At 43.5% G+C, this 14,418-nt stretch overlaps 1 protein-coding gene across 2 annotated transcripts in view; it reads left to right on the top strand.

Annotated features, from left to right (window-relative positions):
- The window catches only part of HDLBP (high density lipoprotein binding protein), a 42,075-nt gene that overhangs the window by 554 nt on the left and 27,103 nt on the right, over positions 1-14,418 (top strand). The window lies entirely within an intron of this gene.

Genomic DNA, 14,418 nt, shown 5'->3' with positions numbered 1-14,418 from the left:
CCGGTGCCAGCCAGGGAGTGGACAAAAGACATGAGTCATGCCCCGCTTCCCCCCCCTGCGGCGGCCGCCCTACGCCCCGCGAGTCAGCCGGGGCTGTTCCCGGGCCGCCCCTGAGGGGAGGGTCTGAGGAGGGCTCGCAGGCCTCCAGCCGTGACAGCACGGATGCGGTCTCCTTCCCCCCCGCTTCGGCTTGGTGGTAGATCCCGACCTATGTCCCGAGGCCCGATCTGCTTCGGACTCTTAGAGTTTGAGCTTGAGTGTAATAGTCTCTTCTCACACCACTGGTGGGCCCGAAAGCTGAGGCTCTGGTCATGGGCTGCTCTGGAGAAGGGTTTATGCCTCACCTGTAGCTCTTCAGGTGGAGCCAGCTGCCTCTGTGTGATAGAGGGAAAATTCTGCCTCTTTATTGAACTGCTCTCTAGTCCTGTAGTATGGTTTTATTGCAGGTTATTTATAGAACAGGGTGATCCAGCAATCAAGCAGAACTGAAGAGGGTTAAGTGCAGGGAGTTCATGATCCTTGGGCACAGCTTGCCTATAGCTAAAGTGGCTTGACACATGATAAGTTGCACTTCCCATGCTGGCCTTCCCCAAACAGTAGGAAGAATTCCCAACTGGCGAGAGCAATTCCTTCCACTGAAAGACGAGACGCGAGAGAGCAGGTCGTGCTGGGAGCATTAGTAATAGCAACAGCAGTTCACTCATAACTGATGAGGTGAGCCAAGGTCCTTGAATTCACAGCTGTAGTTTAGAATTTGAATCCAAATTCACAACTCTGTGGCTGGGAAGTGAAAATTAAGAGAGGTTCACAGCCCCAAGAAGTTTGAAGGAGTCAGTTCTTTTCCTATACTGTTGTGTAATGACAGAGAAAATTCTGCACGCTGATATGTGCTGTATTGCTTTATTGTATGTTTTCTGTTTAGTAAGGCAAGTGAAGCTGCTCTCCAGTGATTTAGACTCCGTTTTTCTTACTGTTGCTATCCAAATGCTACACAATTGTTTTCAGTTAGAAGACAATTTAACAGATAGTATAATGGCTTATATTTATTTCCAAACTAGACTGGAAAGTGGTGTTTCAGGTATCGTTTCATAGGTGGATTGGATGTCCCTCCCACTGGTACAGCAATATACATCAGAGGCAAGGCAGGAAAGGAAGCAGTAATGTAATTTGTAGCTGTGTGTCTGCTAAAGCTCTGTATCTCCAACCCTTTGCCTGTTTAGATTTAAGCTGTTAGAAAAAACAGTCTTCTGTTTGTACGTGGATTTTCATGCAGCAGGGCCACCCACATACTCAAGCCACAAAAAAAACCCCAACCTTTTCCTTCCAAAAAAGTCCACAGTAGTATAGCTTTTCACAGATCAGAATGACAGGCACAGGAAAAGCTCTCGCTAGATGTGGAGGTAACAATATCTGGACGCCTGTAAATGTAGAGTGGAAGAGGCAGTGTAACCATCTAGTCTGAGCTTTGCTACTGCAGCAAGATATAGTAAGCCTAGATCATTCTCAAAAGACAGTTTTCGAAGTGGCTTCTAGGCGGTTAAGAAAGATTGCTCTGTGTTTGTCCTACTTAAATTGTTCTGGTGTTTCACTAGTGTGACACATACTTCTGTCTCTTCCTTCATTGCAAGTTAAGCTGATTTCTTGTTGTCTTCTTTACCTACTCTCCCCCAATTCTGCCTGAAAAGGTGAAAAAATTATGACGCTACTTCTTATGTGTTAAAGGTTATTGTGTTAAAGGTTCTTATGTTCCCCACTTTTTCATTGGTTTCACTTCTCTAGACTGGGATGATCAAGGAAGAGGTGGGGGGATGTTATGTAGCATAATGGTAACAATAGTAACTTATTTTTGGTAGGATAAGGGCAGTTGTCCTTAGTCGAGTAGCTAGTCTTTTTTCCAGTTCACATTAAGCTGCTTCTGAAGACTGTATGGTCTGTTAGAACAGAGATCTGTACCCTTGGGTTTCGTAGGTGTTACCAGTGTGGAGAGCCATCCCAGACAAGCCAGCCTGTGCAGTTCACATCTTTTCAAAGAAAATTGGGATGTTTTATCGGTTGCAATATTTCAGCTGATACTGTCTTTCTCAAAACATACTCTTCCCTTTGCATGTAGAAGCATGTTAAGCTGGTACAAATGCCCTTAGGATTGTGCTACTGTGAGAATTAGGGTAATTCACCCAGGTCGCTACTGGGCCAATGGTTAGAGTAGTCAGCAGTGGCACTGAGACCAGTCCAGAGTGTTCAAACTGAATGCGGGTGTGTGGTTGAAAAAGTTCATTCACCATGACTGGGAGGGTGTCTGACAATTTGAGGCGTGGGTTTCTGTAGAGTATCAGATATATGTGAAAATGTTGTTTCTCTTTAAAAAAAAAAAAAAAAAAAGTCACTCCAATGGATCATGGTTGAAAAAGTTCATTCACCATGACTGGGAGGGTGTCTGACAATTTGAGGCGTGGGTTTCTGTAGAGTATCAGATATATGTGAAAATGTTGTTTCTCTTTAAAAAAAAAAAAAAAAAAAGTCACTCAACAATGGTTCAACTTTGTTTTGTATTCAAGAATTCTACAGAAGGAAATCCTCGGGCCTATGCTTATAAAATGAACCTTAAAGCAAAATAGCAAGACTCTGGCAAGTGTCCTCGTGGGTGTTTTGAAACTGGCAAGCAGTAAAGACAGGGTCTGGAAACTGCCTTCGCACTTCCCTTGCCGCCAGAAAGAGACGTTACAGATTAGTCGGTCTCATCCTTAGCAGGAGTAGGCACCCAAGCATAGCCTGGCAAGACACCGTAACAAGAAATACAAGCCTTTTAGTGCCCTGTGGATCAAGCACAATAATAGCCTCCTCTGTGTAGCATTACCCTTATGGAAATGCTGTTATAATCTTGACAAAGACATGCACTGCTGAAGAAGTTGCAGCAGGGGTTTCTAAAGTAAGCTGAGAAAGATATGTTCACCCAGGATGTAATGAGTCTAACTTGTCCAAGAGCACGTTACTGAGAGACCCAGGGCCTGTAAAACTTTTGCAATATGGGTCTGTGCAAGAATTAAGTAGGTGTTATTTGTATGAAAATATGAAAACAGATAAAGAAGAGATAGGAAAGTAAAACCCAGCTGCAGGATTAGGCCTCTGTTCCTCTTCCTAATTACCCTAACCTTGAAAGAAGAGAGCATTAGGTTGCACTGTAGCGTGGTGGGGTTTGCTGGTGTTTTTTTTTGTTTTGCCTATTGTTTTTCCTGGGGCTTTGGTCTAGAAGCTATTCCAGTGGAGTCCATGTTACCAGGAGGCTGTGGTATTTATTGTGGGCGGGGAGACTGCATTTGGAGTGGGAGGGAGGGTCCTGGTCAGTAGGGCCTATTGGGGGAGGGATTGTGGAGGAGCTCAAGAGACACCTAGAGCTGGTCTCCGGACCCCAGGTGCTCGTGTTTGGCTGGTAATTAAGGCAAGAGTCTAGTGTCCCATCTTCAGGGCTTGTTTCAAGACCTCTTTTCATTTTAGAAATTACTAGTTTTAGAAGAATAATTTTGGGTTACAGGCTTATCCTGGGTGTGGAATTATACCTGAGAGAATTCAGCATGTGGCTTTATATTTATCTGTCTTTTAGCTTTAAAAGAAACACTGTTTATGTCCTAAAAATCTGCTATTAAAATCTTGTGATTTACATTACCATCTTAAATGGAAAAGTCCTGCATGCCTAATAATTCTAGTGACCTTTTTCCCCATCTTTCTTCTGTGAACTCATGTTGCCCCATAGCTCTCATGGTGTAACTTCAGTGGAAGAGAATTAGGGAGTCAGTTTGAAAAAAGATGTATCATAAACAAGGAGGAAAAGTTCTAGCCAAAGCAGAGGGAAAAGCTTCTTTATTTAGAATATCTTACATGTATAGAAGACTTTGGGTTGCTAGAAGATTTATGTTTTTAAGGTTTTAATTCTAACAAGGAAAGGTAGTCAGACTGTGATGAGTGTTTTGGGTTTATTTTGTTTCATAAGAAACTTATATATGTTAAAGCCAAAGTGGTTCTTTTTTCCACCATTTAGGTGATCTTTGGTGTTTCTACCTACACAAGCTCTGGTATTTTCCCAGCAGTCTCTCAAAAATACGAGTATCCTTTCTAGCAGCTGCCATATAATACAGATGCTTTTCTTTGAACTTGCTGGTAGACATCACTTGTCTCTCACAACTGGTTCAATTTTGTTGAATCTTGCATCTGGTAGATCTTTCAAGCCTTGAAGATACCTACTGTTTTGCAAATTATTACTAGATACATTTGCATGTAAATAACTTAGGTACATTTATACCTCACAGCGCTAATTTCTTGACTTCAGCTGATTCAAAAAAACATTTGGTTTAATCTCTGTGTACTGTGACTTTATTTTGTGCCTGTGTGTATTCCTGTGTTTTGAGGAGGGCTAAATAGGTAGCTTCTGCAAAGAAGGCAGGGGGTGCATTTATGTATGTGTTTGTATGTAAGAAAGCCAGTTGGATTTCTGCTTACTACTCTAAATAAAGCAAAATGGTAGTGGTATTTAGATTTGGGGGGTGGCAGGGGTGGAACTTGTCACTACACTTACAGTCCTAGCAATGCTCTCGCCTCAGTGAAGTCTCTTTAATTGCACTTTTGGCAATTGTTGGACTTGGGAAGAAACTTCTGGCCCTGACAGGAGCAGTACCTGGCCCCAGTGCCAGGAGCAGGTTCCTGAGCGGAGCCCAAGGGGCAGGTGGGTGGAGCAGGGCAGTCTCGGTCCAGCGGCCGTGCGGGTGCGGAGGGCTGACCTTGGTCACAGCTGCCCGTATGGCAGAAGCTGGCTGTGTTGCTGAGGCAGCGACGGAAGCATGTCACTCTTTTGTGAGGAGCAAGGGTTGAGGCAAGGAGCTATGTCCAGCTAGAGTCACAAAAGAGGTGCTTGCAAAGCAGCTGGCAGAAAAAACAGGGAGAAACCTGAGAGAAAAGATGGGCCACAAAAGGCTCGGTTAGAGGAAATCATAATGAGTTTAACTTCAATGGAAAAACAGCACTGGAAGAAGGGAAGGGATTGGTTCAGTAGCTGTAAGACACCAAGAAATGATGATTCACAGGAAAGGTTTTGCCTTTGAGAGGATTGAATAGCACAGTAATATTCATGCGACCTCCCTTAAATGACGCTGTTTAATTTAATTGTAAAGTAAAATGGATTTACTTGTTGACGCAAAATGGAAGTAGTACCAGATTCTCTTACACTCAGCAGCACAGTGTCTGGAACTGTTTTCCAGCAGCAGTTTTGTCATCTTTTCTAAAGATTTTTCACTGATGAGAGAGAACGATTTGGGAAAAGTTTGGGGATGGAACTGATAGATTTATTTTGCATTAATGGAAGAAAAGAAAACTAACACCCAAACAAACAAAAACCCCAAAACCAACAAACAGAATTCCACAAGTGACTTGCGTATAAACATATGTCACCAATCAGGGTGATTCTGGTAAAAGCATCCACGCATATAACTTGTGTGTACACCATACCTTTTATCTGTACAGGAAATACCTGTGACTGAAAATTTCTGGAAGCAAGTGCTGATATCACAACAGTTGATACTCGTGCTGTAGCTATGTATTTAGTAGTCCGATATCCCAACAACTAACTGGATTTTAAGGAGGAAAGACTTGGAACCCTGTAGTGTTTTGACTATTACTATTCAACTTGGAGGTGGCAGGACACAGCCTTGTCCCTGTGTTATTTAGCTGGTAATTGCTTGTTGGGGTCTCTGTCAAAGCCCATAAAAATGCTGTCTGACCCACACATATCAGGACTCTGGTTTTAAAGGAAGGTTACCAGTGTCATATCTCACAGTAAATAACATGAGGCGGGTATGGCTAGCTTTCATAAAACTAATCTCTAGTATATTTTTCATTGGGGATTGGATAACTGGAATAATCTTCTTGCATCATTCAAACGTCAGGCTTGGTTTAGAGTATCGGCACGTAGCATGGGCATCACTCCCGTGTGCCTTTTCCCCCCACACCCACTGGTTTTAGTTGTCTGGTAATTCAAAGGTTTTGCAGTGGGTTGTCTGAAAAATCGGTAAAGACCTTTTTCTAGAGGAACGCTGAACACTTTGATGTCTGTTGCTCAATTCAGGTGGTACCACCTGCAGACTTGCTGGTTCTCTTCCTGTTGTTTCTGGTACTGTGTTTCTGTCCATCCCTGTGTTTTTGGCATTGAGAATTAAACTGGATATTTCACAAAATAAACTGGATATTTGCCAAAGATGAGTGACAAACAAAGCCTAGGCCAGGCTGTGTGGCAGGAACATGGACATCGGGCATGGGATGGATACATGGGTCAAGTTAGGAAAAAGGAAGAGAGTAAGGGTCAGAGTTGATGCAAGGAAGATTTCCCCACTGGCAGGGACAGAGGCAAAGCCAGAGAAAGTCCCAGTGGGGCGAGAGGCCAGGAGTGATCGAGATGGACTTGTTGCTGCTTGCCCCAGCTGCAGCCTTGGTTGAGGAGTGGTAGTTGTTTGTGTCTCTCTGGAGGGCACTGGAGGCTGTGTGGGCTGTCTGACCTCCCCTGCCCTTCCCAGAGAGGGGAGCAGGGCTCTGCTCTTTGTAAACCAGGCCCTGACTGTTTCCATTGCACGGTAGAAAGTAAGTTTGCTGTTATCTCTGTTCAAGTGATAAAGCTGAATGTAAACCTGTGTTGGAGCAGTTGAAAGGAAAGCTGAGAAGAACAACTCAGAGCAAGCAGGGTGAGAGTACGGATGGGGCTATGTTATGGTTGGCCTGTTATTGCATATGCTTTTGTTTTCAAAATGAGTACTTCAGCAGTTGGTATAGCCTGCTGGGATTTAGGCACGTGGTCTTACAAGGACCCTTGAAATCTCTGGAGAATAGCAAGTTGTAGATATGTGACTGTTCCTTAAAAGTAGAGTTGCTTAAGTAGCATTGAGGAAATGTAAAAGTAAAGTTCTACACCTGCTCTTATAAATAGTTTCATGAAATTAAAATACTGAGTTGATGGCTCTGTTGACTGTGGCAGAGTTGTGGCTAAAAATGAGAGCAAGCAGTGAGTATTTAGAGACGTTTAGAAGGTCTTGGAAATCTAAGAAATGTTAACCCCTCTATTTTATTTGAAAACTTGTATTGCTCAGGGCACTATTCTGTTAATCCAAAAGACAATAACAATATGTGGGTGGAGGACTGTACAGCATAAGGTATCAAAGCAAAAAAATTGTACCTAAAATAGCACATGTACCCTTCTAGTTCAGCCCAAAGATGACCAGGGTGGTACTGGAAGTGATTCAGTTTTGAAAAGAGGTTTTAAGCGTAAAATAATATTATTTGTAACAATTAGTGGAAATAGTTTTACTCTGAGTTCTTGCGCTCGCTTTCTCTCTCTTCTTTCATAGCAGGCTTAGAGTGGCCTTGCAGATTTGGAAGAGAAGACTGTCTGGTTTTTTCACTGTCAGTTTAGATCACAGTGATGTAATTCTGTCTAACGCATGAAGAGCCTTTTGCTTGGCCTAGTGAGATTAGGAATTAGTGATTGTCTGTGGATATGTTGAGCCCCTGTTGCATGTGCTATGAATAGGACAAAGGGAAGGCTGTGCTTAAATAGCGAGGGTCCTATCATCGCTTTTAAAAAGTGGCGGTTGGAATCAGATATTTACTTTAATGCCTTTTCAGAGGAATTGTTGCCAAACTGAAGAATTTTTTTTTCCAATTTTAAATTGTTCCTTCCCTCTCCAAACAAAGCACTAGCCTCCCTACAAGTTTAATTATTTTATTCTTTTGAGGTTTTTGTTTGTCACAATAATGCTAACTTTTCTGGGTTATATTTTCAAACTGCTTATTGTAACTGAAAGATAGAAATAAAGAAAAAAAAAATCTACAAAATTGGAGAGTCTTGTGAAGCCATGTGACTTGGAGAACTGGAACTTGGAGGAAAACATACCAGAGCACACAAAGTTTATAAAAATGGGGCTCTGGCATTTTCTTAAGTCTTTGTTATCCAATAAACATTAGTAACTGAGGAATCTTTAAAATCTTTCAAGGAGCCGTGAACAACCTTGCTTAGGTTTTTCTGTACAATACTTAGAATCAAAGTAGCTAAGCAAGATTTAAAAAAAAAAAAAATCAAACAAAACAGACAAAAATAAATATCTATTTACAGTTTCCATGCTCAAGTTGCAAATTGTCCCCCTGCCCCCCTGAAAAATGTCATTTGAGACGTCTCATTTAGTTTGCCACTTGTCTTAATTTTTCTTTTTCATTTGCTCTATATATTTACCTAATTGAGTCTCTGTGAAAAGAAGTGGTTGTTGTCTTTATGAACTGCCATAAGCAGGTCCTTAAATTCTGCCCTGAAAAACATCAGCCTAAGAGTACCTGTAGGAGGGTCTTAGGGAGCATGGTGACACGTTAAAGCTAAGGGATGCAGTCAGCTTCAAACTTTCTAAATATATGACAGTTAATGTGAAAAAGAGTAAGTTTAGGGCTTGCAAGTCCCTTGCCTTTCCGAGCTACGTGATACATAGTGCATGAGAGCTTCTTGGCAAAATAGTTTTTTTTAAAAAAAAAAAAAAAAAAAAAAAATTGCCACGTGTTCATTTTATATTGCAATTGCCAAGGGAGAGGGAACAAGAGACACTGAAAAGGTAAACAAAAGATCTCCAACCCAGTAGCCAAAGGAGGGTGAAGTGAAAGTTTCCTTTTGCAGAACATAAAGGAAATAGTGTGTTCTTTGTTCTGCAGTATCTCCACAATCCTCACTTCTTGGGTAACTGTGATATTTAACTGCAAGTATCCAAGCAGACTTTGGGAAGTAGCTCTCAGCTAATTATTTGTGGAAGATATTTTTTTCTTCTGCAGTGCAAGTTGAACAGAGAACAGTGCTGCAGCACCACTCTGAAAGCACCTGTGTATGATGAGCACACAGTGTGGTGGTAACTTAAATTACCACCATTTCTTTCCATGTGGCAAATTACTTACCATTGCAAGTTCAGATCAGCATAAAGAGACAGAGTTGAAATTAAAGGTTCTGAGTGCAAGTAAGAAACCGTTTTCACTGTTAAGATAGTCAGGTACTGGAATAGGTTGCCCAGAAAGTTTGTGCAGCTTTGAAGGTTTTCAGGACTTGACTGAAGAAAGCCCTGAATGCCCTGGTCTGACTCTGCTTTGAGCAGGAGGTTGGACTAGAGACCCCAGAGACTTGGACCTGCAGCCTGTTGTCAGATGTCCTGAATTTCTGTGATTTCTTTCGCTTCTGCTACTCTGTGCTATTGCCACTTTCCAGGCAATATATCGGGAATCTGTTTTCTGAATCTCTTTTCCCATTCTTGAGTCAAGTCAGTGTTTTGCTTTACTGTGAAACTGTAAAACAACACAGGAAGATACTTTATTTCACTTTGTCCCTCATTCCTCTTCAAAGGCTCCCCAAGGCCAAGAACCTGAAATTTGCTTCTACTTTGACAACCTTTTCAATTCCTAAATTTGCCTATAACCATCTCTGCAATATAGGTGGGAAATTCACCTCAATCATTCTTGGTCTGAATGTATTACTTCTGTTTTCATCTCATTCCATTTTATCTATTCCATTTTATCTTGGTTATTTGAAACCCTAACTTCTCCTGAAAGCCAACTTTGTGTTAAATAACCAGATTTCTCTCCCAGTGCAAGTGAAAGGACGGACTCTGGCCTGTCCTCTGTGGCTTCCTTTTGCTTTGCTTTTGGATTGATTTTATTAAACTGTCCATTGACTTTCTTCCTCATCTCTGAAATGGCATTTGTTTTGTCATAGCACCTGGCATCCAAGGTTCACAGCGTTCTGAACAACCTGAAATGAAATAATGAGTCCACAGAGTAACCCAAGACCGCTGTGTGTGCACAGTCAGGGCAACCGAGAGAATTTCACCGGTCAATTCACTACATCAGCAGCAAAACTAAGAGTAGAGCTTAAGTCTCTCGACTGGTTTGTCTACATTAACAAGTAAATCTAGTTTTCTCACAGTGTCCCTGTGTAAAACATGCATATCTACATTTTAACTAGCAGCTTTTCCTCTCTCTACAGTCAGAGGGCTTGAAGCTACTTGTTCATGCTAGAACTCTGTCCACACCAGTAAGTTGCTCCTGTTGTTCCTACCTATTTTGTTTGCCCCTTTTTATAGAGCACCTTGTGATAGTCTAGGAAGGGCAGTGTATATATTGTTTGCTAGCTGACAGTTGCATAATTTTATTGTCAGGGTGCCCAGGAAATAAATAAGTCTTTTAAACAACCATTTGGCCTGAGAGGCCTGCTGAGGTTAGTCACCTTCCTTCAATATCTGGTCAGCTCTTCTGCTTGTGCAAGAGAATTGCCCTCAATAAACAATGTAGGTTTATCAGGAGAAAGGCGAGTCATGTTGCACTCCCCTGGGACCCCTTATTTATACCACCTAGGTCTCACGTGAGACAACACATGCAGTTGTTTATCTTCCTTCCACTTTCCTCCCATCTTCACAACGTGACTAAGTGGTTTGAGTTGGGATTAGCATATAGGCTCATGTAGACTTTTCTCTTCCTACCAGCAGTTCTCTACTTGGGTACTTACAGTGGGCCTCTGAAGATGGTGGGCTTGCATTAACTACAGCCGAGGGGCAGAATTTAGCCTACAGAATCATTTCTTCCTAGTACTGATGTGTGAATGGGGAAGAGAGGTGCCTGACTTGCACATCCCTGGACGTTTCTTTCCTTGTGGCAAATAAAGAAAATCTGGTCTCAGAGTCACTGAGACATAAGCAACATGGACTCAAGTTCAGTCCTTTTTTATGATGAAAGTTTTTTCATTCTCTTAGCAGAAGGATCTATATAATTTGACCCTTAATTTCAATTTAATGGAGCTTTTCCTGTAGAAATAAAAACATTCTATTGGAAGATCCCTTGGCAAGCCATAGTGATAGCTTTAGAGCTGAGGGGCATATCTTGCTTGCTTTGGCTGAGAACCCAAGTACTCGCTGGCATACAAGTTGCCCTGCGTCCTGAATCCTCTTCCACTTCTTTCTCTAGTACGATCCAAAATATTCCCCCACCCCTTTTCTCTTTATGCCACTGGTGAGGGATGTGTTGAAATGGATACTTTCAGGGGCAGTTCTTTTGTGGTGTTCTCTGACTTCAGTGTGTGGGATAAGCACCCAGAGTACAAAAAGGATGCTTACTTGTACAGTTTTAGAAATCTGGAGTTATATTTAACAGGAAATAAACTCACAGCACACACTCTTTGGAACATACTTGGGTTGCTTTCCAAATAAGGCTTGCAGTTTCTGGCAGGAAAAATAGGGATCTCTTATAACAACAGAAAATAAGAACAGGCTAGAAGAAATCCTTTGCAAAATCCTAGCTCAGCTGAGGGTGAACGTGCCAGGAAAGGCCAACCTTTTTGTGGTCTTTGCTCCAGTGGTTTAAGGAGCTGAAAGTTTCTTCTCCCTTCCCCAAGAGTCCTGGGGTGGTGTGATTATGGAAAGCTTCTTAACTCCTCAACCTTTGCTTTCACACTGGTGAACACATGTTCCAAAAAACCAAACCCCAAACCTGTTCAGTGTTAGTTTTATCTCTGTGTGCATTTCATATTTTTGCTGGTCCCATTTCTGTGTTCTCCCTCAGACTGGTAATATGAGCTGCCAATTTGCTAAGCCGTGGAAACTATGTATTGCCCAAACCTTCACCCTTTCTGTGGCACATTGGTGCTCTTCTTGGGAGGCTTTCTTTTCAGTTGTTCTCACAAGTCACGAAACCAGGGTGTGTCGTAATTCTGCCAAACTATGGGATGCTAGAGGGAAAGGGGCACATTAGTGTTTGGGGTTGGGTACTTGCTTCTGTCTCCTTTCCCCTCAGCTACCAAAAATTCCTACACTGGCTTCTAGAAGAGCCATTTTACACACATCTCCATGACAAGCATCCTTTTTTCTTTTTTTTTTTTTTTGTGAGACTGCACTTGTGGGCAAGTAGACAGAACAGGCATAGGCACCAAGCAGCCGCTGCAGGCCTCTCTCTGCCCCTACCCCATTGCCTTATTGAAAAAGAGGGACAGGGTGGGATGCTGATGGTCAATGCTGTGCTGACAGGAGGAGTGGTAGGTTGAAATAGGCCTCCTAGCATCCTCTAAATGTGCTTTTGTGCATGTGCAGGGCACTTCTGTACTTACTGAATGTGGGAGGAAAGGTGAGCTCTCCTCCCCACTACCCTCTTCCCCCATGGAAGATCTTCCTCTAAGGAGAACAGCCTGTGACAGGTTTCCTTCGGCAGAAAACATTATTTGAGGGTGGTACTCTGTGGATGTGCTAGGCCTTCCAGTAACTTCTGGGCCTGGCAGGCTTCCCTCCCACCACTTGCAGCTGCAAATAAAGGAAGAGCTACAGAAACATGCGGAGGAGATTCCCTCTTAAACAGTCCCAGAGAGGAAGCTGTGATAAAAGCCAGAAATCAATAATAATCCTAGCAACCCCAGTGGCTGCAGCAACACTACATAGACAGAGCAGGAGAGGGGCATACAGTTGTCCCATAGGCACAAGGTGGTATGTCCCCACAGAGGGCCCCTGCTGAACCAGATAATGACATGGAGTTGAGGGAGAAGGTTGTTGGTGTTTAAGTAAGATGCTCTAGGCTGGGGGTTGTGATGCTCCTCTGGTCCCCTGGCACAGGGGATCACAGTACTTACCCATGTCAGAGTTAATTGGACGCAGTGAAGTTAGAGCTTTGAAAGGAGGCTGCTTGCGTTGCACTGAGGAGATAAACACGGGGGAGTGAAAGCACCAGAAAAGCATCATGCACCTCAAGTGAGGTTCAGAGTGCTAGGCTCCAAATCCCAAATTACAACCTCCTGCAGTGCCAGCTGCTGCCTGGAAGCAGAAGTTTCCAAAGTCTGGAGGTGCTGCGGTTTGCCCAGGTCCCCAGAGCTCTGCTTTTGCGTGAGCCATCTCTGTCTTGGTAGGCACCAGCCTGCTCGCGTGTGTCTTATGGGGTGCTGCTGGCATCCACAGCCTAGACGTTTTTTGTTGGAGGAGCCTGAGCCAGCTCTTGGAGCATATATGACGTGGCAGCAGTGGTTGCTGCCTTTCTGTGTGGCGGCCCTGTGCTTGGAGCAGTATCCCTGCATCCTTGCAGAGACCAACAGACTTTCTGAGGAGAGGCTGGGGCGGGGAGAGATGGATCATCGTGGTGTCTGGGCAGGGTGTCAACTCTTGACAACTGTTCTCCTCCCTTTAGCATACTTCCCAATTTCACCCACAAGTCTATTTTTATTTACAGTGATAAATTGTTTGTGTCAAAAAGTTCAAGTGCTTTAACGATGTCTTCCCAGCCACAGGATTGAAAGAGGAAAAACAGAGAAATCTCCTACTCTTGTTCAATAATAAGTAATCATAATTTTACTTAAGGCTAAATACCATCCATGTTTCCATAAATACATCACATCTCTAAAAATTACTGCATGTAATCAAAAGCAGTTATTCCAAAGACCTCGCACTTCTGTGGTCAGAGCTCCACAAAGCAGGTTCTTGCGTTTAGTTTGCCAGGGTCTGGGAGAGAGCAGGGTGTGAATGAGAAAACCAGTCACTAAATGCAAGTTATGAATGATGAGGAAAACTAATCCTGTGTAGGAAAATGGGCAGAGACTGAGCTAATGCAAAAATCAGTTCAAATTCCATGTATTTTTACACTGATGTGACTTTTTTTTTCCTCATTTCCCTGAGGGTGCAGGGCTAATAATTAAAAACATCTATATTGCACAAACTTTATAATAAACATCCTCTCTGCAGGAAAGGAGGGTATTGTGCTTGCTGGTTTGCCTTTCCCCTCCTTGACTCTTCCCCATTTCCAAATTAGAGATTAGAATAAGGAGAGGGGCTCTCTTTTGGGGGGGATTTTTTTTTTTAAATTTTTTTTTTTTTTAATCTTGCTCTTACCTTGCCCCTTGTCCTGTCTGCAACCTCAGCATCGGGTAGCTGCTGCTTTGCCACAGACTGCGCAGGAGAAGGAGGAACAACTGGCCTTCTGGGGCTGGAGCCTCAGTGTCCCTCTCCACTTGTGGGATGGGGCAGAAGCCCAGGGTGTTTGCTGCTCTCCAGTGCTAGCTGTGGTTTTAAGACTGATCGGAGCCCTCATGAGCCACTCCAGCTCACTAACACGGTGTGAAACCAGCCTCAGCCAAAGTTGGTAATTCTCAGCTCTGGGGAGCTGAACTGACTCCTGGGACCGCAGAGGGGCCCGGGCCGGCACTGGGGACAGCCGGTCGTGCGGGCTCGGTTCTGCAGCAGCTCTAGCGCTCGTGTCTGCCGGAGCTACCGGGTCACGGACGGAAGGCTCTTTCTGCACGTGAATTCGTTGTTTAAGGGAAGGCGGCCGGGGGCTTTCTCGCGGGTGTCAGCCTGGGGCGGGGAGCGGGTGGCGGCTCGGCCGCCGGGGCGCGCAGCGCGG

The sequence above is a fragment of the Aptenodytes forsteri genome, unplaced genomic scaffold, assembly GCF_000699145.1.
Source record: "Aptenodytes forsteri isolate BGI_AS27 unplaced genomic scaffold, ASM69914v1 Scaffold647, whole genome shotgun sequence".
Classification (NCBI taxonomy): Eukaryota; Metazoa; Chordata; class Aves; order Sphenisciformes; family Spheniscidae; genus Aptenodytes; species Aptenodytes forsteri.
The sequence above is the reverse complement of the archived record's forward strand: the minus strand, read 5'-3'. Positions and strand labels throughout refer to the sequence as shown.